Here is a 14,292-nt window from a genome sequence, read left to right on the forward strand (position 1 = left end):
CCTAAAAAAAAATGGTGTAAAAATGAGAAATTGCTGGTCAACTTTTAACCCTTATAACTCCCTAACATTTTGGAAAAATGTGTTTCCAAAATTGTGCTGATGTAAAGTAGACATGTGGGAAGTGTTGTTTATTAACTATTTTTGGTGACATATCTCTCTGATTTAAGGGCATAAAAATACAAAGTTTGAAAATTGCAAAATTTTAAAAATTTTCGCCATATTTCCATTTTTTTCATAAATAATCACAAGTAATATCGAAGAAATGTTACCACTAACATGAAGTACAATATGTCACGAAAAACAATCTCTGAATCAGTGGGATCTGTTAAAGCGTTCCAGAGTTATAACTTCATAAAGTGACAGTGGTCAGAATTGTAAAAATTGGCTCGGTCATTAACCCCTTCATGACCCAGCCTATTTTGACCTTAATGACCTGGCCATTTTTTGCAATTCTGACTAGTGTCCCTTTATGAGGTAATAACTCAGAAACGCTTCAACGGATCCTAGCGATTCTGAGATTATTTTTCATGACATATTGGGCTTCATGATGGCGGTAAATTTAGGTCGATAATTTTAGCGTTTATTTGTGAAAAAAACGGAAAATTTTGAAAATTTCGCAATTTTCAAATTTTGAATTTTTATTCTGTTAAACCAGAGAGTTATGTGACACAAAATAGTTAATAAATAACATTTCCCACATGTCTACTTTACATCAGCACAATTTTGGAAACAAAATTTTTTATTTGCTAGGAAGTTATAAGGGTTAAAATTTGACCAGTGATTTCTCATTTTTACAACAAAATTTACAAAACCATTTTTTTAGGACCACCTCACATTTGAAGTCAGTTTGAGGGGTCTATATGGCTGAAAATACCCAAAAATGACACCATTCTAAAAACTGCACCCCTCAAGGTGCTCAAAACCACATTCAAGAAGTTTATTAACCCTTCAGGTGTTTCACAGCAGCAGAAGCAACATGGAAGGAAAAAATGAACATTTAAATTTTTAGTCACAAAAATTATCTTTTAGCAACAATTTTTTTGTTTTCCCAAGGGCAAAAGGAGAAACTGGACCATGAAAGTAGTTGTCCAATTTGAAAGTAGTTGTCCAATTTGTCCTGAGTACGCTGATACCCCATATGTGGAGGGGAACCACTGTCTGGGCGCACGACAGGGCTCGGAAGGGAAGGAGCGCCATTTGACTTTTTGAATAAAAAACTGGCTCCAATCTTTAGCGGACACCATGTCGTGTTTGGAGAGCCCCTGTGTGCCTAAACATTGGAGCTCCCGCACAAGTGACCCCATTTTGGAAACTAGACCTCCCAAGGAACTAATCTAGATGTGTGGTGAGCACTTTGAACCCCCAAGTGCTTCACAGAAGTTTATAACGCAGAGCCATGAAAATAAAAAATAATTTTTCTTTTCTCAAAAATGATTTTTTAGCCCGCAATTTTTTATTTTACCAAGGGTAACAGGAGAAATTGGACCCCAAAAGTTGTTGTCCAGTTTCTCCTGAGTACGCTGATACCCCATATGTGGGGGTAAACTACTGTTAAGGCACACGTCGGGGCTCGGAAGGGAGAGAGCACCATTTCACTTTTTCAACGCAAGATTGGCTGGAATCAATGGTGGCACCATGTCGCATTTGGAGACCCCCTGATGTGCCTAAACAGTGGAAACCCCTCAATTCTAACTCCAACACTAACCCCAACACACCCCTAACCCTAATCCAAACTCTAACCATGACCCTAATCACAACCCTAACCCCAACACACCCCTAACCCTAATCCCAACCCTAACCATAACCCTAACTACAAGCCTAATCCTAATCCCAACCCTAACCACAACACACCCTTAACCCTAATCCCAACCCTAACCATAACCCTAACCACAAGCCTAACCTGTTATGACCCCAATGGCAGAGGGTCTCAAAAGTACATACCAAGTCTGCAAACACAAAAAACCAGCTCATAGGGCAGTGGTAACTGGGCTGACCATATATCTAATCCTAGCACCACAAATAGCAGCAGCCGGGGAACGTGCCTACGTTGGTTCTAGACATCTCGCGACAGCCGGAGAACTAACTAACCCTAGAAAGGAAAAGATAGACCTTTCTTGCCTCCAGAGAAAAGACCCCAAAAGTTGGATACAAGCCCCCAACAAATAATAACGGTGAGGTAAGGAGAAAAGACAAACGTAAGAATGAAATAGATATTTAGCAAAGAGAGGCCCACTGACTAATAGCAGAATATAGTAAGATGACTTATATGGTCAGCAAAAACCCTATCAAAATTTCCACGCTGAATATTCAAGAACCCCCGAACCGTCTAACGGCCCGGGGGGAGAACACCAGCCCCCTAGAGCTTCCAGCAAAATCAGGAATCACATTTAGTACAAGCTGGACAAAAAATAAGAGCAAAGCAAAAAAACAAAAAACAAGGAAGCAGGACTTAGCTTAATTTTGCAAGATCCAAGACCAGCAGACAGGAGCAAACAGAAAGGAACTGATTACAACGATGCCAGGCACTGGACTGAGAAACCAGGAAGTTTATATAGCAACACCCCTGGACTAACGACCCAGGTGGTGCCAAACTGAGGAAAGACAATCCCAGAGTCATATCACTAGTGACCACAAGAGGGAGCCAAAAAAGTCTAATTCACAACAGTACCCCCCCTTTAAGGAGGGGTCACCGAACCCTCACCAAGACCACCAGGGCGATCAGGATGAGCAGCGTGAAAGGCACAAACTAAATCGGCCGCATGCACATCAGAGGCAACCACCCAGGAATTATCCTCCTGACCATAGCCCTTCCACTTGACCAGATACTGAAGCCTCCGCCTGGAGAGACGAGAATCCAAGATCTTCTCCACCACGTACTCCAACTCGCCCTCAACCAACACTGGAGCAGGAGGCTCAACAGAAGGAACCACAGGTACAACGTACCGCCGCAACAAAGACCTATGGAACACGTTGTGAATGGCAAACGACACCGGAAGATCCAAGCGAAAGGACACAGGATTAAGGATTTCCAATATCTTGTAAGGATCGATGAAGCGAGGCTTAAAATTAGGAGAGGAGACCTTCATAGGAACAAATCGAGAAGACAGCCATACCAAATCCCCAACACGAAGTCGGGGACCCACACCGCGGCGGCGGTTGGCAAAACGCTGAGCCTTCTCCTGTGACAACTTCAAGTTGTCCACCACATGATTCCAGATCTGCTGCAACCTATCCACCACGGAATCTACCCCAGGACAGTCAGAAGGCTCCACATGTCCCGAGGAAAAACGAGGATGGAAACCAGAGTTGCAAAAAAATGTCGAAACCAAAGTAGCGGAACTAGCCCGATTATTAAGGGCAAACTCAGCCAACGGCAAGAAGGTCACCCAATCATCCTGATCTGCAGAAACAAAACACCTCAAATAAGCCTCCAGAGTCTGATTAGTTTGCTCCGTTTGTCCATTAGTCTGAGGATGAAAGGCAGACGAAAATGACAAATCAATGCCCATCTTAGCACAAAAGGATCGCCAGAACCTGGAAACAAACTGGGATCCTCTGTCAGACACAATATTCTCAGGAATGCCGTGTAAACGAACCACATTCTGAAAGAACAAAGGAACCTTCTGTACTCCAAAGAGACACTTTGAGCCCTTAACAAACAAAGCATTCTCACGCAAAACCTGAAACACCATCCTGACCTGCTCTACATGCGAGTCCCAATCATCAGAAAAAAACAGAATATCATCCAGATAAACAATCATAAATTTATCCAGATACTTCCGGAAAATATCATGCATAAAGGACTGAAACACTGAAGGAGCATTAGAGAGCCCGAAAGGCATCACCAAGTACTCAAAATGACCTTCGGGCGTATTAAATGCAGTTTTCCATTCATCTCCTTGCTTAATGCGCACAAGGTTGTACGCACCACGAAGATCTATCTTGGTGAACCACTTGGCACCTTTAATCCGGGCAAACAAGTCCGACAACAGAGGCCTGGCATACTGTTATGACCCCAATGGCAGAGGGTCTCAAAAGTACATACCAAGTCTGCAAACACAAAAAACCAGCTCATAGGGCAGTGGTAACTGGGCTGACCATATATCTAATCCTAGCACCACAAATAGCAGCAGCCGGGGAACGTGCCTACGTTGGTTCTAGACGTCTCGCGCCAGCCGGAGAACTAACTAACCCTAGAAGGGAAAAGATAGACCTTTCTTGCCTCCAGAGAAAAGACCCCAAAAGTTGGATACAAGCCCCCAACAAATAATAACGGTGAGGTAAGGAGAAAAGACAAACGTAAGAATGAACTAGATATTTAGCAAAGAGAGGCCCACTGACTAATAGCAGAATATAGTAAGATGACTTATATGGTCAGCAAAAACCCTATCAAAATTTCCACGCTGGATATTGAAGAACCCCCGAACCGTCTAACGGCCCGGGGGGAGAACACCAGCCCCCTAGAGCTTCCAGCAAAATCAGGAATCACATTTAGTACAAGCTGGACAAAAAATAAGAGCAAAGCAAAAAACCAAAAAACAAGGAAGCAGGACTTAGCTTAATTTTGCAAGATCCAAGACCAGCAGACAGGAGCAAACAGAAAGGAACTGATTACAACGATGCCAGGCACTGGACTGAGAAACCAGGAAGTTTATATAGCAACACCCCTGGACTAACGACCCAGGTGGGTGCCAAACTGAGGAAAGACAATCCCAGAGTCATATCACTAGTGACCACAAGAGGGAGCCAAAAAAGTCTAATTCACAACACTAACCCTAACCCCAACACACCCCTAACTGTCATGATCTCAATGGCAAGAGATCATAGCATCAGCATATATAGGAACTAGCTCTTGGAAGATGGAAACTGAGCTGACCATGAACTAAACCTAACGCACAACTAGCAGTGGCCGGGTAGCATGCCTACGTTGATTCTAGATGCCCAGCACCAGCCGGAGGACTAAATAAAGCTAGCAGAGGAAAATATTAGTCCTAGCTCACCTCTAGAGAAATACCCCGAAAGGAGACAGAGGCCCCCCACATGTATTGGCGGTGAATCAAGATGAAATAACAAACGTAGTATGAAAATAGGTTTAGCAAATTTGAGGTCCACTTACTACATAGCAGAAGACAGAAAGGACACTTTCATGGTCAGCTGAAAACCCTATCAAACACCATCCAGAAATTACTTTAAAACTCTGGCATTAACTCATAACACCAGAGTGGCAATTCCTGTTCACAAGAGCTTTCCAGACACAGTAACGAAACTACAGCTGTGAACTGGAACAAAAATGCAAAAACAAACATGGACAAGAGTCCAACTTATCTAGTAGTTGTCTAGGAGCAGGAACAAGCACAGAGAGGCTTCTGATAACATTGTTGACCGGCAAGCAACTAACAGAGCAGCAAGGCTATATAGCGACTCCCACATCTTGATGGGAACAGGTGAACAGAGAAGATGAAGACACCAGTTCAATTCCACCAGTAGCCACCGGGGGAGCCCAGAATCCAAATTCACAACAGTACCCCCCCCTCAAGGAGGGGGCACCGAACCCTCACCAGAACCACCAGGGCGATCAGGATGGGCCCTATGAAAGGTACGAACCAGATCAGAGGCATGAACATCAGATGCATTCACCCAAGAATTATCCTCCTGGCCGTATCCCTTCCACTTGACCAGATACTGGAGTCTCCGTCTGGAAACACGAGAGTCTAAGATTTTCTCCACAACGTACTCCAACTCACCCTCAACCAACACCGGAGCAGGAGGCTCAACGGAAGGCACAACCGGTACCTCATACCTGCGCAATAATGACCGATGAAAAACGTTATGAATAGAAAAGGATGCAGGGAGGTCCAAACGGAAGGAAACAGGGTTAAGAATCTCCAATATCTTATATGGGCCGATGAACCGAGGCTTAAACTTAGGAGAAGAGACCCTCATAGGGACAAAACGAGAAGACAACCACACCAAATCCCCAACACAAAGCCGAGGACCAACACGACGGTGGCGGTTGGCAAAAAGCTGAGTCTTCTCCTGGGACAACCTCAAATTGTCCACCACCTGCCCCCAGATCTGATGCAATCTCTCCACCACAGCATCCACTCCAGGACAATCCGAAGATTCCACCTGACCAGAGGAAAATCGAGGATGAAACCCCGAATTACAGAAAAACGGGGACACCAAAGTGGCAGAGCTGGCCCGATTATTGAGAGCAAACTCCGCCAATGGCAAAAAAGCAACCCAATCATCCTGGTCAGCAGACACAAAACACCTCAGATATGTCTCCAGGGTCTGATTAATCCGCTCGGTCTGGCCATTCGTCTGAGGATGGAAAGCGGACGAAAAAGATAAATCTATGCCCATCCTAGCACAGAATGCCCGCCAAAATCTAGACACGAATTGGGTCCCTCTGTCAGAAACGATATTCTCAGGAATACCATGCAAACGAACAACATTTTGAAAAAACAGAGGAACCAACTCGGAAGAAGAAGGCAACTTGGGCAGAGGAACCAAATGGACCATCTTAGAGAAACGGTCACACACCACCCAGATGACAGACATCTTCTGAGAAACAGGCAGATCTGAAATAAAATCCATCGAGATGTGCGTCCAAGGCCTCTTAGGAATAGGCAAGGGCAACAACAATCCACTAGCCCGAGAACAACAAGGCTTGGCCCGAGCACAAACGTCACAAGACTGCACAAAGCCTCGCACATCTCGTGACAGGGAAGGCCACCAGAAGGACCTTGCCACCAAATCCCTGGTACCAAAAATGCCAGGATGACCTGCCAACGCAGAAGAATGAACCTCAGAGATGACTCTACTGGTCCAATCATCAGGAACAAACAGTTTATCAGGTGGGCAACGATCAGGTCTATCCGCCTGAAACTCCTGCAAGGCCCGCCGCAGGTCTGGAGAAACGGCTGACAATACCACTCCATCCTTAAGGATACCTGTGGGCTCAGAGTTACCAGGCGAGTCAGGCTCAAAACTCCTAGAAAGGGCATCCGCCTTAACATTCTTAGAACCCGGTAGGTATGACACCACAAAATTAAACCGAGAGAAAAATAATGACCAGCGCGCCTGTCTAGGATTCAGGCGCCTGGCGGTCTCAAGATAAATCAAATTTTTGTGGTCAGTCAATACCACCACCTGATGTCTGGCCCCCTCAAGCCAATGGCGCCACTCCTCAAAAGCCCACTTCATGGCCAAAAGCTCCCGATTCCCAACATCATAATTCCGCTCAGCGGGCGAAAATTTACGGGAAAAGAAGGCACAAGGCCTAATCACGGAGCAGTCAGAACTTTTCTGCGACAACACTGCCCCAGCTCCGATCTCAGAAGCGTCGACCTCAACCTGAAAAGGTAGAGCAACATCAGGCTGACGCAACACAGGGGCAGAGGAAAAACGGCGCTTAAGCTCCCGAAAGGCCTCCACAGCATCAGGGGACCAATCAGCAACATCAGCACCCTTCTTAGTCAAATCGGTCAATGGCTTAGCAATATCCGAAAAACCAGCAATAAATCGACGATAAAAGTTAGCAAAACCCAAAAATTTCTGAAGACTCTTAAGAGAAGAGGGCTGCGTCCAATCACAAATAGCTTGAACCTTGACAGGATCCATTTCAATGGAAGAGGGGGAAAAAATATATCCCAAAAAGGAAATCCTCTGTACCCCAAAAACACACTTAGAACCCTTCACACACAAAGAATTAGACCGCAAAACCTGAAAAACCCTCCTGACTTGCTGGACATGAGAGTCCCAGTCATCAGAAAAAATCAGAATATCATCCAGATACACAATCATAAATTTATCCAAATAATCGCGAAAAATATCATGCATAAAGGACTGGAAAACTGACGGAGCATTTGAAAGACCAAAAGGCATCACTAAATACTCAAAGTGGCCCTCGGGCGTATTAAATGCGGTTTTCCACTCATCCCCCTGCCTGATTCGCACCAAATTATACGCCCCACGAAGGTCAATCTTAGAGAACCACTTGGCCCCCTTTATGCGAGCAAACAAATCAGTAAGCAACGGCAATGGGTATTGATATTTAACAGTGATTTTATTCAAAAGCCGATAATCAATACATGGTCTCAAAGAGCCGTCTTTTTTTGACACAAAGAAAAAACCGGCTCCTAAGGGAGATGACGATGGACGAATATGTCCCTTTTCCAAGGACTCCTTTATATATTCACGCATAGCAGCATGTTCAGGCACAGACAGATTAAATAAACGACCCTTTGGGTATTTACTACCCGGGATTAAATCTATGGCACAATCGCACTCTCGGTGCGGAGGTAACGAACCAAGCTTGGATTCTTCAAAGACGTCACGATAGTCAGACAGGAACTCAGGAATTTCAGAGGGAATAGATGATGAAATGGAAACCACAGGTACATCCCCATGAGCCCCCTTACATCCCCAGCTCAACACAGACATAGCTTTCCAGTCGAGGACTGGGTTGTGAGATTGCAGCCAAGGCAATCCTAGCACCAAATCATCATGTAGATTATACAGCACCAGAAAGCGAATAATCTCCTGGTGATCCGGATTTATACGCATAGTTACTTGTGTCCAGTATTGTGGTTTATTATTAGCCAATGGGGTGGAGTCAATCCCCTTCAGAGGAATAGGAGTCTCCAAAGGCTCTAAATCATACCCACAGCGTTTGGCAAAGGACCAATCCATAAGACTCAAAGCGGCGCCAGAGTCGACATAGGCGTCCGTGGTAATAGATGACAAAGAGCAAATCAGGGTCACAGATAGAATAAACTTAGACGGTAAGGTGCAAATGGAAACAGATTTACCAAGCTTTTTAGTGCGCTTAGAGCATGCTGATATAACATGAGTAGAATCACCACAATAGAAACACAACCCATTTTTCCGTCTAAAATTCTGCCGCTCGCTTCGGGACAGAATTCTATCACACTGCATACTCTCTGGCGATTTCTCAGTGGACACCGCCAGATGGTGCACTGGTTTGCGCTCCCGCAAACGCCTATCGATCTGAATAGCCATTGTCATGGACTCATTCAGACCCGCAGGGACAGGGAACCCCACCATAACATCCTTAATGGCATCAGAGAGACCCTCTCTGAAAGTCGCCGCCAGGGCGCACTCATTCCACTGAGTAAGCACAGACCATTTACGGAATCTTTGGCAGTAAATTTCCGCTTCATCTTGCCCCTGAGATAGGGACATCAAAGTTTTTTCTGCCTGAAGCTCCAAATGAGGTTCGTCATAAAGCAACCCCAAGGCCAGAAAAAACGCATCCACATTGAGCAACGCAGGATCCCCTGGTGTCAATGAAAAAGCCCAGTCTTGAGGGTCGCCCCGGAGCAAGGAAATCACAATCCTGACCTGCTGTGCAGGATCTCCGGCAGAGCGAGATTTCAGGGACAAAAATAATTTGCAATTATTTCGAAAATTCTGAAACCCAGATCTATTCCCCGAGAAAAATTCCGGCAAAGGAATTCTCGGCTCAGATACAGGTGCATGACAAACAAAATCTTGCAAATTTTGTACCTTCGTGGCGAGATTATTCAAACCTGCAGTTACACTCTGAAGATCCATTGCAAACAGGTGAACACAGAGCCATTCAAAGAGAGAGAAAAAAAAAAAAAAAAAAAAAGAATTTCAGCAGACTACTTATTTCTCTCCTTTCTCAGCCAAGGATTTTAACCCTTTAGTGGGCCGGTCAAACTGTCATGATCTCAATGGCAAGAGATCATAGCATCAGCATATATAGGAACTAGCTCTTGGAAGATGGAAACTGAGCTGACCATGAACTAAACCTAGCGCACAACTAGCAGTGGCCGGGTAGCATGCCTACGTTGATTCTAGATGCCCAGCACCAGCCGGAGGACTAAATAAAGCTAGCAGAGGAAAATATTAGTCCTAGCTCACCTCTAGAGAAATACCCCGAAAGGAGACAGAGGCCCCCCACATGTATTGGCGGTGAATCAAGATGAAATAACAAACGTAGTATGAAAATAGGTTTAGCAAATTTGAGGTCCACTTACTACATAGCAGAAGACAGAAAGGACACTTTCATGGTCAGCTGAAAACCCTATCAAACACCATCCAGAAATTACTTTAAAACTCTGGCATTAACTCATAACACCAGAGTGGCAATTCCTGTTCACAAGAGCTTTCCAGACACAGTAACGAAACTACAGCTGTGAACTGGAACAAAAATGCAAAAACAAACATGGACAAGAGTCCAACTTATCTAGTAGTTGTCTAGGAGCAGGAACAAGCACAGAGAGGCTTCTGATAACATTGTTGACCGGCAAGCAACTAACAGAGCAGCAAGGCTATATAGCGACTCCCACATCTTGATGGGAACAGGTGAACAGAGAAGATGAAGACACCAGTTCAATTCCACCAGTAGCCACCGGGGGAGCCCAGAATCCAAATTCACAACACCTAACCCTAATCTTAACCCTAATTCCAACCCTAACTCTAATTCCAACCCTAACCCTAAGGCTATGTGCCCACGTTGCGGATTTGTGTGTGGATTTTTCCGCACCGGTTTTGAAAAATTTGCAGGTAAAACGCACTGCGCTTAACCTGCGGATTTACCGCAGATTTCCAGTGTTTTTTGTGTGGTTTTCACCTGCGGATTCCTATTATGGAGCAGGTGTAAAACGCTGCGGAATCCACACAAAGAATTGACATGCTGCGGAAAATACAACGCAGCGTTTCTGCGCTGTATTTTCCGCACCATGGGCACTGCAGTTTTCGTTTTCCATAGGTTTACGTGGTACTGTAAACGTGATGGAAAACTGCTACGAATCCGCAGCGACCAATCCGCTGCGGATCCCCAGCCAAATCCGCACCGTGTGCACATAGCCTAATTCTAACCCTAACCCTAATTATAATCCTAACCCTAATTCTAACCCTAATTCTAACCCTAACCCTAATTCTAACCTTAACCCTAATTCTAACCCTAATTTCATCCCTAACCCTAATTCTAACCCTAAGTGCAACCCTAACCCTAATTCTAGCCCTAATTGCAACCCCAACCCTAATTGCAACCCTAACCCTAATTGCAACCCTAACCCTAATTCTAACCCTAACCCTAAGTGCAACCCTAACCCTAAGTGCAACCCTAACCCTAAGTGCAACCCTAAGTGCAACCCTAACCCTAAGTGCAACCCTAAGTGCAACCCTTACCCTAAGTGCAACCCTTACCCTAAGTGCAACCCTCACCCTAAGTGTAACCCTAACCCTAAGTGCAACCCTAACCCTAAGTGCAACCCTAAGTGCAACCCTAACCCTAAGTGCAACCCTAAGTGCAACCCTAACCCTAAGTGCAACCCTAACCCCAAGTGTAACCCTAACCCTAAGTGCAACCCTAAGTGCAACCCTAACCCTAAGTGCAACCCTAAGTGCAACCCTAACCCTAAGTGCAACCCTAACCCTAAGTGCAAGCCTAAGTGCAACCCTAAACCTAAGTGAAACCCAAACCCTAAGTGCAACCCTAACCCTAAGTGCAACCCTAAGTGCAACCCTAACCCTAAGTGCAACCCTAACCCTAAGTGCAACCCTAACCCTAATTGCAACACTAAATGCAACCCTAACCCTAAGTGCAACCCTAACCCTAACCCTAGTGGAAATTTAAAAATAAATATATTTTCTTTATTTTTTTTATGTTCCCTACCTATGGGGGTGATAAAGGGGGGGTTTATTTACTTTTTTAAAATTTTGATCGCTGTGATAGAACCTATCACAGCGATCAAAATGTACTTGGAAAGAATCTGCCGGCCAGTGGATTCGGCGGGCGCACTGCGCATGCGCCCGCCATTTTGGAAGATGGCGGCGCCCATGGAGAAGACGGACGGACACCGGGAGGGACATCGGAGCTCGGTAAGTATGGGGGGGTGGGATCGGAGCATGGGGGGAGCAGACAGGAGGACGGGGGGAGCGGACAGGAGGACGGAGGGGAGCAGGGGACATGACAGGACGGAGAGGAGGAGATCGGTGGCGGTGGGGGGGGCAGATCGGGGTCTCCAGCTATGACAGATGCTATTGCAGCATCGGCCATGGCTGGATTGTAATATTTCACCAATTTTCATAGGTGAAATATTACAGATTGCTCTGATTGGCTGTTTCACTTACAACAGCCAATCAGAGCGATCGTAGCCACGGGGGGGGGGGGGGGGGGGGGTGAAGCCACCCCCCCTGGGATGAAGGACCACTCCCCCTGTCCCTGCAGATCGGGTGAAATTGGAGTTAACCCTTCACCCGATCTGCAGGGACACGATCCCTCCATGACGCCACATAGGCATCACAGGTCGGATTGGCACCGACTTTCATGACGCCTACGTGGCGTCAAAGGTCGGGAAGGGTACCAAATTGGCTCTGTCACTAAGGGGTTAAATTACTGATCAGTATTGTAGTATTCAGTCACTATGTGGTGGTAATATGTGGTCTTGACATGGTGTAGCAGTATTTGTTCCTTGTATGTGATATTATTGGTCATTTTAAAAATGTAAAAATACATAAAAACATACCTAAATTGTATTGCATATTTTAACAAATATATTTAATAGGCTACAGCAGAGTAGGGCCCGGCCAAAAGTGTCTACCGTGTTATGGTGGCGGCTTAAAAAATCTTTTGGCCAAAACAAAAGCTGCCGGCTATATGTGTGATCTGGTGATGGGAACTGTTAGAGTATGTGCACACATTCAGGAATTTTCGCGTTTTTTTCGCATTTTTTCAAAAAACGCATATATATGCATCCTATCATTTAGAATACATTCCGCAATTTTTGTGCACATGATGCGTTTTTTTCCGTGAAAAAAACGCATCGCGGTAAAAAAAAGCAGTATGTTCATTAATTTTGCGGATTTTTCGCGTTTTTCCCGCCATTTAATGCATTGGGAAAAACCGCGAAAAAACGCAAGCGGATTTCTGGCAGAATTGTCCGGTTTTTGTCAGGAAATTTCTGCAAGAAATCCTGATGTGTGCACATAGCCTCAATGTGTGATAGATGAGAAGTGGAGTTTTTCCAAGAGAGAATGGTGGGGCTGTGGACAGTTCGAGGGGTGAAGGCGGAGCTGGGGTGGAGCTGGGTGGAGTCTCAAGGGGGCCCCGAAAATTTTGCCAGTATGGGGCCCCGAAATTTTTAGTGGCAGCCCTGTCCTCAAGAGCCATCAACAGGTCACGTTTTCAGGATTTCCTTAGTATTGCACAGGTGATTGAATGATTGCCTGTGCAGGTGATGCAATTATCACCTGTGCAATGCTAAGGAAATCCTGAAAACATGCCCTGTTGGTGGCTCTTGAGGACCGGAGTTGGGAAACACTGCAATAAAAGATGGCAGCAGCACAGGTGCAGCAATACCGATAAACAGCCACTCTCAACCTACCAATCCATGGAGCAGGTGGCTGTTCGGTATATTAGTGCACAAAGGATACTAATCTGTATGTGGCGTTATTCACCTACAGGTGATGCAGAGCATCTGGATTACAGCCTATTAGTGACGCCCATACTCCTAGATCAGGGGGGCTGCCCAGTGCTAAGCAAAAGCATCGTGTGTGAACAGAGGCCACAGTTTACAAAGCCATCTGGGCCCAACTGCACCTTGAAGGATAAAAAAGTGCAAAAAACACATAACAATATATCTGAGGTATTAGTTGATATTATGGCCAAGATATGGAAGCTTGCAACCCACGTCAAGGGTCACCACATTTACAAGTCCTATCACTAAACATCAAAAAAGAGCTCACAAAAAGGACTTAGAAATCCTCCAAAAATTAAAAAAAAAAAACACCAGAAAAAAGGCAGAAATCTTACCTGCTCAGGCCTCCAAACAAATGCACTATCAGGGTGCAGTTGACTCGATTAAAGATGGCAGCAGCACAGGTGCAGCAATACCGATAAAACAGCCACTCTCAGCCTACCAATCCACAACGGCCACTACACGGTGCCTAGAGCTGAGCTGCAGTACTGAGAACGGCCACTACACGATGTAAAGAGCTGAGATGAAGTACTGAGAATGGCCACTACACAGTATATGGAGCTGAGCTGCAGTACTGAGAACGGCCACTACACAGTATATGGAGCTGAGCTGCAGTACTGAGAACGGCCACTACACGGTATAAGGAGATGAGCTGCAGTACTGAGAATGGCCACTACACAGTATATGGAGCTGAGCTGCAGTACTGAGAATGGCCACTACACGGTATAAGGAGATGAGCTGCAGTACTGAGAATGGCCACTACACAGTGTACAGAGGTAAGCTGCGGTACTGAGAATGGCCACTATACGGTGTA

Source organism: Ranitomeya variabilis, chromosome 1 (genome assembly GCF_051348905.1).
Source record: "Ranitomeya variabilis isolate aRanVar5 chromosome 1, aRanVar5.hap1, whole genome shotgun sequence".
Taxonomy (NCBI): Eukaryota; Metazoa; Chordata; class Amphibia; order Anura; family Dendrobatidae; genus Ranitomeya; species Ranitomeya variabilis.